The sequence below is a fragment of the Rhincodon typus genome, chromosome 26 (genome assembly GCF_021869965.1).
Source record: "Rhincodon typus isolate 14 chromosome 26, sRhiTyp1.1, whole genome shotgun sequence".
Lineage (NCBI taxonomy): Eukaryota > Metazoa > Chordata > Chondrichthyes > Orectolobiformes > Rhincodontidae > Rhincodon > Rhincodon typus.
This window is the reverse complement of record NC_063357.1, coordinates 22,805,891-22,814,892: the sequence shown is the minus strand read 5'-3', so window position 1 is coordinate 22,814,892 and position 9,002 is coordinate 22,805,891. Positions and strand designations below refer to the sequence as shown.

At 38.1% G+C, this 9,002-nt stretch overlaps 1 long non-coding RNA gene across 1 annotated transcript; it reads right to left on the bottom strand.

Moving 5' to 3' along the window:
* Nucleotides 1–3,066: 3,066 nt before the first annotated feature.
* Nucleotides 3,067–8,221, bottom strand: LOC125486194. The gene is made up of 4 exons (XR_007264882.1): nt 8,108–8,221; nt 6,945–7,061; nt 4,675–4,880; nt 3,067–4,582 (listed from the first exon to the last, which is right to left on the bottom strand). It is a non-coding gene; the product is annotated as an uncharacterized LOC125486194 (long non-coding RNA).
* Nucleotides 8,222–9,002: the final 781 nt, after the last annotated feature.

Below are 9,002 nucleotides of genomic sequence, written 5' to 3'. Positions count from 1 at the left end.
TTCCTTTCTCATTTCTTCTGAATACCTTCTAATCAGGAATACTAAACATCCAGATCCAGCCTTCCTTAAGCCAGGTCTCTGTTACCACTACAACATTATAATCCTACAAGAAAATCCTGCCTGTAACTCCTTAATCTTATTAACTTTACCCTGCGTTTTCACATACACGCAGTATGATTTATCTTTCATTGCTTCCTCTTTGCTCTATCTTCACCTACTAAATTACTGTTCTCTACTTTAGTGCCATTTGCCTCTCCGTACATTTAATGCACCTAGTATTATTTTCTAATACTCTTTCCTGGCTTCCACACCACTGCTGCGTTAGTTTACACACTCCCTAATAGCACGACCAAAATGCTCCGCAAGGATGTCAGTCAGATACAACTCACCTGGTGCCATCTCCCCCACAGCCAGTCCCAATCTGCCAGGAATCTAAAGCCCTCCTCCTCCTACACCATCTTTCCAGCCACACAGTTACTTGTCTTATCTTTCTATTTGTGTGCTCACTTGCATGTGACACTGGGAGTAATCTGGAGATTACTATTTGACAGTCTTGCTTCTTAATTTTATACCAAGCACTTCAAATTCCAATTGCAGGACCACATACTCCCTTCCTAACTTTGTTGTTAATACCACTATGGACTATAAGCTCAGATTGTTTGCCCTCGTCCTAGAAGAAATATCAGTAGCCATTCTATATAATGAAATTGGAACTATTGAATTATCACAGCAATCAATGTCAATCACTTACTCTAACAAGAAAACTCCCAGTGCTGGAAGGCCAGGGAATCATAGATCTATAGTCATCTGTTCATCCCAAACATGTCTGTTCCAACTCTTGACTAGATCAATCCTAAACTGAGCCAGTCCCCTGATTTTTTCCCTTCACTCTATAACTTCTCTGCTACAAATATTTATGCACTGTTTCGTAAGATGCAATGGCTTGTGTTTTAACCACTCCCTTTGGAAAAAAATTCCATCTTCTGCTCCCCACTCTGTGTAAAATTAAAATCTCTTACATTTGTCCCATCACTTTCTTGAAGACAATATCACATTGATGACCTATCATTGCGAACTTGCCCAAAAGCTTGGAACTGTTCCTATACTATTGCCATACCTGTTGTGTTATGGAGCTTAATTTTTGCATGTACCTCTCAGCTACAAATCTGACAAAATCATTGTGTTAGACATTTAAGGAGTCTCTCAGTCTCATCCTGGCTTCATGGAGCCACTCTCACCTCTGAATCAGGTTTTGATTACCATAACAGGACCTTAACTGCATAATCTAGGCTGACACTTTGATAAGTATTGGGTGCTACCTTGCCAGAGATGCCATATTTCAAAAAAGTTATTAACCAAGGTCCTTCCTTACTGCATTTTCAGTGGATATTAAAAAAATTATAATGATATTCAGAGAAGATCAGGTAGTTCTCCCTGTAGCCCTTTTAGTATCCATAGTGCAACTAAACAAAGTAACTGGTCATTTACCTTCATTCGTTCTGAAGAAGGGTCACTGGACCCAAAATGTAAACTCTACACTCTCTCCACAGATGCTGCTTGACCTACTGAGTTCCTTCAACAATTTCTGTTTTTGTTGCAGATATTCAAACATCTGTAGTTCTTCTTTTAACTTACATTTTATATTTTTTTGGATATTATATACAGATTTGATATTGACGTTTGTTGATATGTTGATATTTCAAAAGTAATTAATTGGCTGTGAAGGGTTTTAGGATGTCATTAGATATGTTAAGGAACTATAAACTGTAATTGCAAGTCTTAAAAAGTTCTTTCTTTTCCTATGCATCTGTTAAAAATCTTTATTTAAAAATCTCTATTAAATTTTCTTCTAACCCCTCTGTTCCAAAGGAATTTTTTTAAAAATTCATTTTGTGGGATGTGGTGTAGCTGGCTGGCCAGCATTTCTTGCCCTTCCCGAGTTGCTCTTGAGAAACTGGTGGTGAGCTGCTTTCTCAAACCGATTCAGTCCACCTGCTGCAGGTTGTCCCACAGTGCCATTAGAAAGGGAATTCCAGGATTTGGACCTGGCGACCCAGTGAAGGAGCGGCAATGTATTTCCAAGTCAGGATGGCGGGTGGCTTTTAGGTGGTGCTATTCCCATATATCTGCTGCCTTTGTCCTTCTAGATGGAAGTGGTCATGGGTTTGGAAGGTGCTGTCTGAGGATCTTTGGTGAATTATTTCTGCAGTGCATCTTGTAGATAGTACACACTACTTCAAGTACTTTATGCTCCTCCTCATTTTATCCTGATGATAAGTTTTGTCCTGAAGACATTTGTAGTGAATATATATGTGATGGAGCTGCCAAAACTGCATTGTCTCTAAATAAGTTGAATTGTTGCCTAGTCCAAAGTTATCCTCACTACTGTTCTCTCCTCCATTATGCCTCCATTTATTAAATGCAAAATGCTGTTAGCCTTTTTCATAACGCTGTATATTTGTGCTCACACTTTCAAAGAATTATGTATTTGAACCCTTAGTCTCCCTGGTTATTCATCATTTTCAACATCTTTTCATTACTTGAAAACACCCATTCAATTGACTACCACCACAACCTCCAAATCCGCACCCCACCACCGCCCCAAACTAAATATATTAACATACATTTTTTTGCATTACTTTACTTGGCAGTCTAACAAGTAAGCAAGTGCATAATAGCCACACAAAGCTTTAAACTGACTCTAAACTCAAAAAAACAACAATGATAATCATGTTGAAAATGAAAAAGTCATAGTGGAATATTAATGCCCAGGAATTCATTATTCTTCAATGATTGATGCAAAAGAACATTTTTGAGTCGAATAGAGAGAATATTTTCCCATTGAGTTTCTACCACATTTGACCTAGCAGTGTCTGATGTTGATATTGTGAGTTGTATGTGGAAAAGACCTCATTTCCCAGCATTGATATTCCTCACGTTGATAATCAATAAAATCATTTTCAAACATATAAAAGGATGAAACATGACCATAATTTATTGGAACAAAATGTTGATATTGAATTAAAAAGTTATTAAGCTATATCTAGCTGAATACAGTGTATTAACAGTGAAATGCTTGACAATAAAATATAAATTTAATATTCCAAAGGTGTGACAATTATTTACTTGAAAACTTAATATGTTGATTTTTGAATTTTTTTTCTTAGGAAAGTCTGCTAAGGCTTGGGGTTAAGGTGACCCGCTTCCATTCAAAGTTGATGGGCTTTGAGACTGTTGATAAGTCCAATGCATGATATGGACTGTCTGTTACTGCGGCAGAGTAATATTTGAAAAGTTGGGTAGGTGAGTTGTTTGGAGCTTTCTGCACTTACTCCAAAACATCTTCCTGATGAAGTCTCTCGATACAGTTGGTGCCATCCATTGACCATACTCCATTTCGGTGATGACTAGACAGGGTCTCCAATGAATCAAAGGGTATGTTTGACCTCTTCAGGGATGCTCTGAGGATGTCCCTCAACATTTCCACTGTCCTTCTGAGAGTATCCTAAGTGAGCCTGAATTCTAAGAATAGTAAGTGCTTCACGAGTCTGGTGTCAAGTATATGAAAGACATGTTCTGTCCAGCCAAGCTTTTTTTGAATGATTGATGCCTCAGTTTTGGGCACGTTGGATTGGGGGATGAGACTACTGTTGGATACCTTTCTTGCTGCTTAATTTTGAGTGCCTTGCGAAGATATTGTTGGCATTGTTTCCAAGGTGCTTTGAGGTGCCAGCTGTAGGTTGCTTTTAGCCTCCAAAGCAAGTAGAAGCAGGGGATCAGTGCTTCCCAGTAAAGCCTGATCTTAGTCTTGCCTCAGTTGTCCAAAAGCTGAGCTGGCACATTAGAGATGATGATGAATTTTGTTATCTCTGCCTGCCTTTATCAAGACAGTCTCCCAAAATATGAAAAATGGTCCATGTTTTAATCTTGCTGTTAATCTCAATTGATGGGCAGAGGTGTTTTGCTGTAGGAGCTGCTGGGAAAGGACTTGAGTTTTCCTTGTGTTTAGTAAAGGTCCATTTTCTCATATGGTTTGGTGAAGGAGTCTACACTGGCCTGGAGTTCATTTTCTGAATGAGTATGCACAAGCGTTTCTATGTACTTAAGCTCTATGACAGAGGTTGGAATGGTTTTGGCTTTGGATTGGAGGCAGCAGTTTGAACAGCTTTCCATCTGTTCTTTAAATTATCCCCATGCCTGCTGGTAATTTGTTATTGTAGAGATATAGAAATGCAGCATGGAAAATGGAGAAGAGAGTTGGTGCAATGGCATGTTCTTAGTAGACACCAGTTTTCAAAAAGATAGGGTTTGTGGTGGTGCCATTAGTGAGGATCACTTATTGCATGTTGTCATGGAGTAAGCAGACAATGGTGACAAATTTCTGAAGGTAGCCAAATTTGAGGAACATCATCTACAATTGACAAAGTCAAAGGTTTTTGTGAGATCATACCAGGCATGCGCAGATGTTGAAAAAAGCCACCCAGCAGCTAAAATGTAACAAAACTCCTGGAACAGAAGGAATCCTTGTGGAAACATTGTGAAGATACACTCTTGCATGGCTGCACAATGTCATATCCCCCATCTGAGAAAAAGAGCATATGTTGTTGAATCTTGGGGACACTGTGATTGTGGCTTTATTCAAGAAGGTAGACAAGTACAATTGTGGGAACTAACATTTGATTCACAAACATTTGCCATGTGACGGTCACTGCAAGGATCCTCCTTTGCATCTTCCTGAGGAAGCTGAGGAACTCCTTCCAGAGTCACACTGCTGTTTTCACCCATCACAAGGTACCTCATGCATGATCTTCACAGTGGGGCAAATTCAAAGAAGTGTGAGAAACACTGCCAACCGCTCCACATGGCCTTACTGAACCTAGCTGGTAGGCAGAAGGACCAAATTTTCAAGTTAAATGACTGAAATTTATGGTTCATAAGCCAGCAGGAGTGATTAATGCTCTCAACAAAATATCAACAAGAGTAAGGATTACATTGACTGTAATTCAACTGTGAAACCAAATTTATTCCAGTCTTCCCAGATCATTTAAAAACCCACTAGGACTTTAACTAGGAAATATGGACAAAATCTTTTGACTGATCTTTTGACATAAACATAAAAAGTAAACAAATATAAGAAGGATAAAGTGTACATAAAATGTCAGTAGTCTGAGTTGTCCATGGTGTGCCCTCACTGAATCCCAGGATCCCAGAATTATTATTGTGCAAAAGAAGGCCATTCGGCCTATCATGTCTACACTGGCTCTCTAAATGAGCATTATGTCTTTGTGTCATTCTCCTGCCTTTTCTCCATAACCTTGAATATTGTTTCTACTTAAATAATTATCTGTTACTTACAAAAATCAAAATGCTTAAATTGAACCCACCTCTACTTCTCTTCCAGTCAGTTACATTCCAGACCCTAATGCCTCCCTGCGCGACCTCTCAGGTCACAATTTCCTCTTTGGTAAATCACTTTGTATCTGTGACCTCTAATCCTCTAATGCGAGAGAACAGTTTCTCCTTATTTACTTTGCCCAGCTCCATATGATTTTGAAAACTTTGATCAAATCTCCTGACCAAGAAGAACAGTCACAATTTTTCCCATCTATCAATATGACTGAAGTTTCACACTTCTGGTATCATTCTTGTAAACCTCTACTGGACTCTCTCCAACTCATTCATAAAATTCACTCCTTCTTAAAATATGACACCCAGAATTGTACACAATACTCCAGCTGATGTCGAATCAGTGTCTTAAACAGGTTCAGCATTTCCTCCCTACTGCTCTACTCTACATCCCTATTAATAAAGCTTAGGATGCAGTATGGTTTATTAACTGCTCAACTGACCTGTCCTGCCACCTTTAGTAATTTATCTACATGCATACCCAGGCCTCTCTGCTCCTGTGCAACCTTTAAGGTAGCAGCCTTTAGTTTACACTGGATTTAGATGTTCTTTGTACCAAAATGCATCACTTTACATTTGTCCACATTAAACTTCATCCGTCATCTGTCTGCCCACTCCACTGACTTGTCTATGTCCTTTCGAAGTTCTCCACTATCCTCTTCCTCTTCACAGTTTACAATGCTTCCAAGCTTTGTGTCATCCGCAAACATGGAAATTGTCCCCTGCACACCAAGCGCTGGATCATTAAAATATATCAGGAAAAAGATTTTATGCTGGACTCCTCAAAAAGATCATTGCATGTTTTACCATGCATGTGAGCTGCAGACTAGTGTCTTTTTTTCAGGCATTTATGCCTTCACTGAGCCATCATCAGGGCAGGAGAAAACTTGATCATGATTACATTTTTCAGAAAATATTTCCTATTTATATTTGCTGCCTAGCCTAATGAGGGTTTCTACAACAACTTATATTTATATTTAGCACCTCCAGCAAGTATTTTGGTTTTAATCCCAATAACTTCACAGGAGAATTATGAAGCAATAGTTGACACTGAACCACATACAGTAGTACTAGGGATTCAAAGGATCTTAAAAAAAGAGGAAGATAAATTTAGACACAGCATTTTGCAACTAAGGGCCTAGGTACAACAAAACAGCCATCAATAATAGAGTGATTAAAATTGGAGATGCTAAAAATGCCAGATATCTCTGGGGTGATGGTTGTACTGCTGGAGGAGATTTGAGAGATAAGAGGTGAGACCATGGAATAATTGGAAAACAAGAATGAGATCTTTAGAATCAAGGTATTTCTTGATTTTCCAGTGTATGACAGCAAGTACAGGGATTTGGCATATACAAGGACATGGTCAACAGTGTTCTGGTTGACCTCATGTTTATGGAGAGTAGAATATGGGAGGCCTGCCAGAAGTATGTTGGAATAGTCGAGTCTAGAGGTAAAAGAGGCATGTTCCAAACATTTACTGTTTCTATTTCAAATTTACAGCATCCATGGTATGTTGCTTTTGCTTTTAACCTTACCATCTGTTTATTTCAATTTGTTTTTTCCGCACAATATTTAAATATATTCTTTTCTCATATTGTTGGTTTTGGATTACTTTCCATGACATCACTGAGTCTGTCCCAGTCTCTTGTAAGCTGTACATGCAAGAAAACCTGAATTAGTAACAAACTGAAATTATGTTAAATTCCTAACATTAATTCCAAAAATATATTTTATCTCAAAAGAGATGTATGAATATCTGTTAGATAGCAATAACATGGAAAAGAAGTAATGCCTTTATGGATTTGGTCTCATGAGTTATGTAGTCATTGGTGACTGGTAAAAAACCGTATATTCCATAATTCTCTACTTCACACAAACAATAAAATTTCTGCTTAACCCATGAGTTTGAAGTATTGCCATGGTTTCACCCACACAAATTCATTATCACTTACCCTGGGGTCCATCTAATGGCAATAATGTCATTTTGCACAGTATTTCCTGTGCAGTCAGCTTTGCACAGAAACATATTTTTAATTAATAGGTTGGACAAATTTGCTTTTTGATCTAAAAATAATACTTGTTACGTTCTACAGCAAAAATGTAATCTGAAGATCATTTCACAATAGTCACAAAAGTTCTAATTTATATTAATAGAGCATCACTATGCATTCATTACCATTGCTCGCATTTTACAAAAACAAAATGTACATTTTAAAATAATGAATTGTTGAGAAGAAATTAAAGGTTATAAATTAACTTCATGGTTCAAACATGATCCATAAATCACTCAAGCTTTTGTGGTTTACAGCAGCATGATTCAGTTAAATAAGGGCCCGTTATTCCTTACTAAGTATCAATTAACATTTAGAAAAGTTTAAACACGTATTGTTCTCATCCCTTCGGTGTAGTTTATTAACTTTCATTACCTGATCATATAAAACAACAATAGACGTTAGTAATTGTTGCTCATTTTCTGCCATGGAACTACTCAAGCAAAAATAGAAAAAAAAATTTTGTAACTCGCTTCCTGCTTATTAAAGATTCTCTCATTTCAACTGCTTAGCCTCTCTTTTTGTTGCAATTGCAGTGTTTTGCCATCTTTTACTTTGCACAACTCATATATTTACTATCACATCTCTGTGCAAGGGATAAGCTATTTCTCATACTTTCTCCTTGTAAGAAAAGTAAACACAATTACTCTTTGGTGCCATGAAAAGGATACAGGGCAGTGCTCAATGTAGCAGCTTGACAATGACCATGAACACCGTGCAGAGAAGGGGAAGTTGAGTGGCTGGGAGTTACATTGAAGGGAGCAGCTGGCTTCTTGGAGGAAATGGGCTGGACTAAAGTTGGGAGATGAAATTTGAAGAGAGAGCTATGTAGAAGGAAAAAATTGCATAGCACAGAGGGAGTGGGGAGGCAGGCTAGAAGCATTGTGGGAGGGGATAAAAAGTGGCAGCTTCAATGTGGAAACGAAGTATTTGGTGAGAGAAAAACTGCTGAAAGGTCTGAAGAGGGAATTACTGTTGGAGTTCTCCTGATCACTAAGGTTTAGCAAGATATGGTCACAGAGAACAGCCACATGGAAGCCACATTCATCTTGTCTTCAACCAACTGCCAAGACATGAAAGTAAATTTATACCGGGAAACAGGATATAGGAGATCAATGATATTTACCAGATGGATACTCTTGCCTTCTTAAACTTATTACCAGCTTTTGTGTGTGTGGTTTGATATACCATTTTATGACCTTTTTTCCTCAGGGTCAGTAGGTCATAAAATTAAAACTGAAAGAATTGTGGATGCTGGAAATCAGAAGCAAAAATAAAAAAAGAGCTCAGCAGATCTAGCAGCATCTGTGGAGACAAATCAGAGTTAACTTTTCGGTCACTGGACCCAAAAGGTAATAAAATTCCTTTCTGTTATTTCAAGAAGAGCTTGTAATTATCTCCTTAATTTTGGTTAGTCTTGCAGTATAATTGAAATGTGATGGCTGTGCGCTAAACAGAAATACAAGCATTTGTTGCAATCCACAAAGAGGACAGACACTTCTTCCTCCTCACTGGCCCCTAACAGTTCACAGATATCACAGC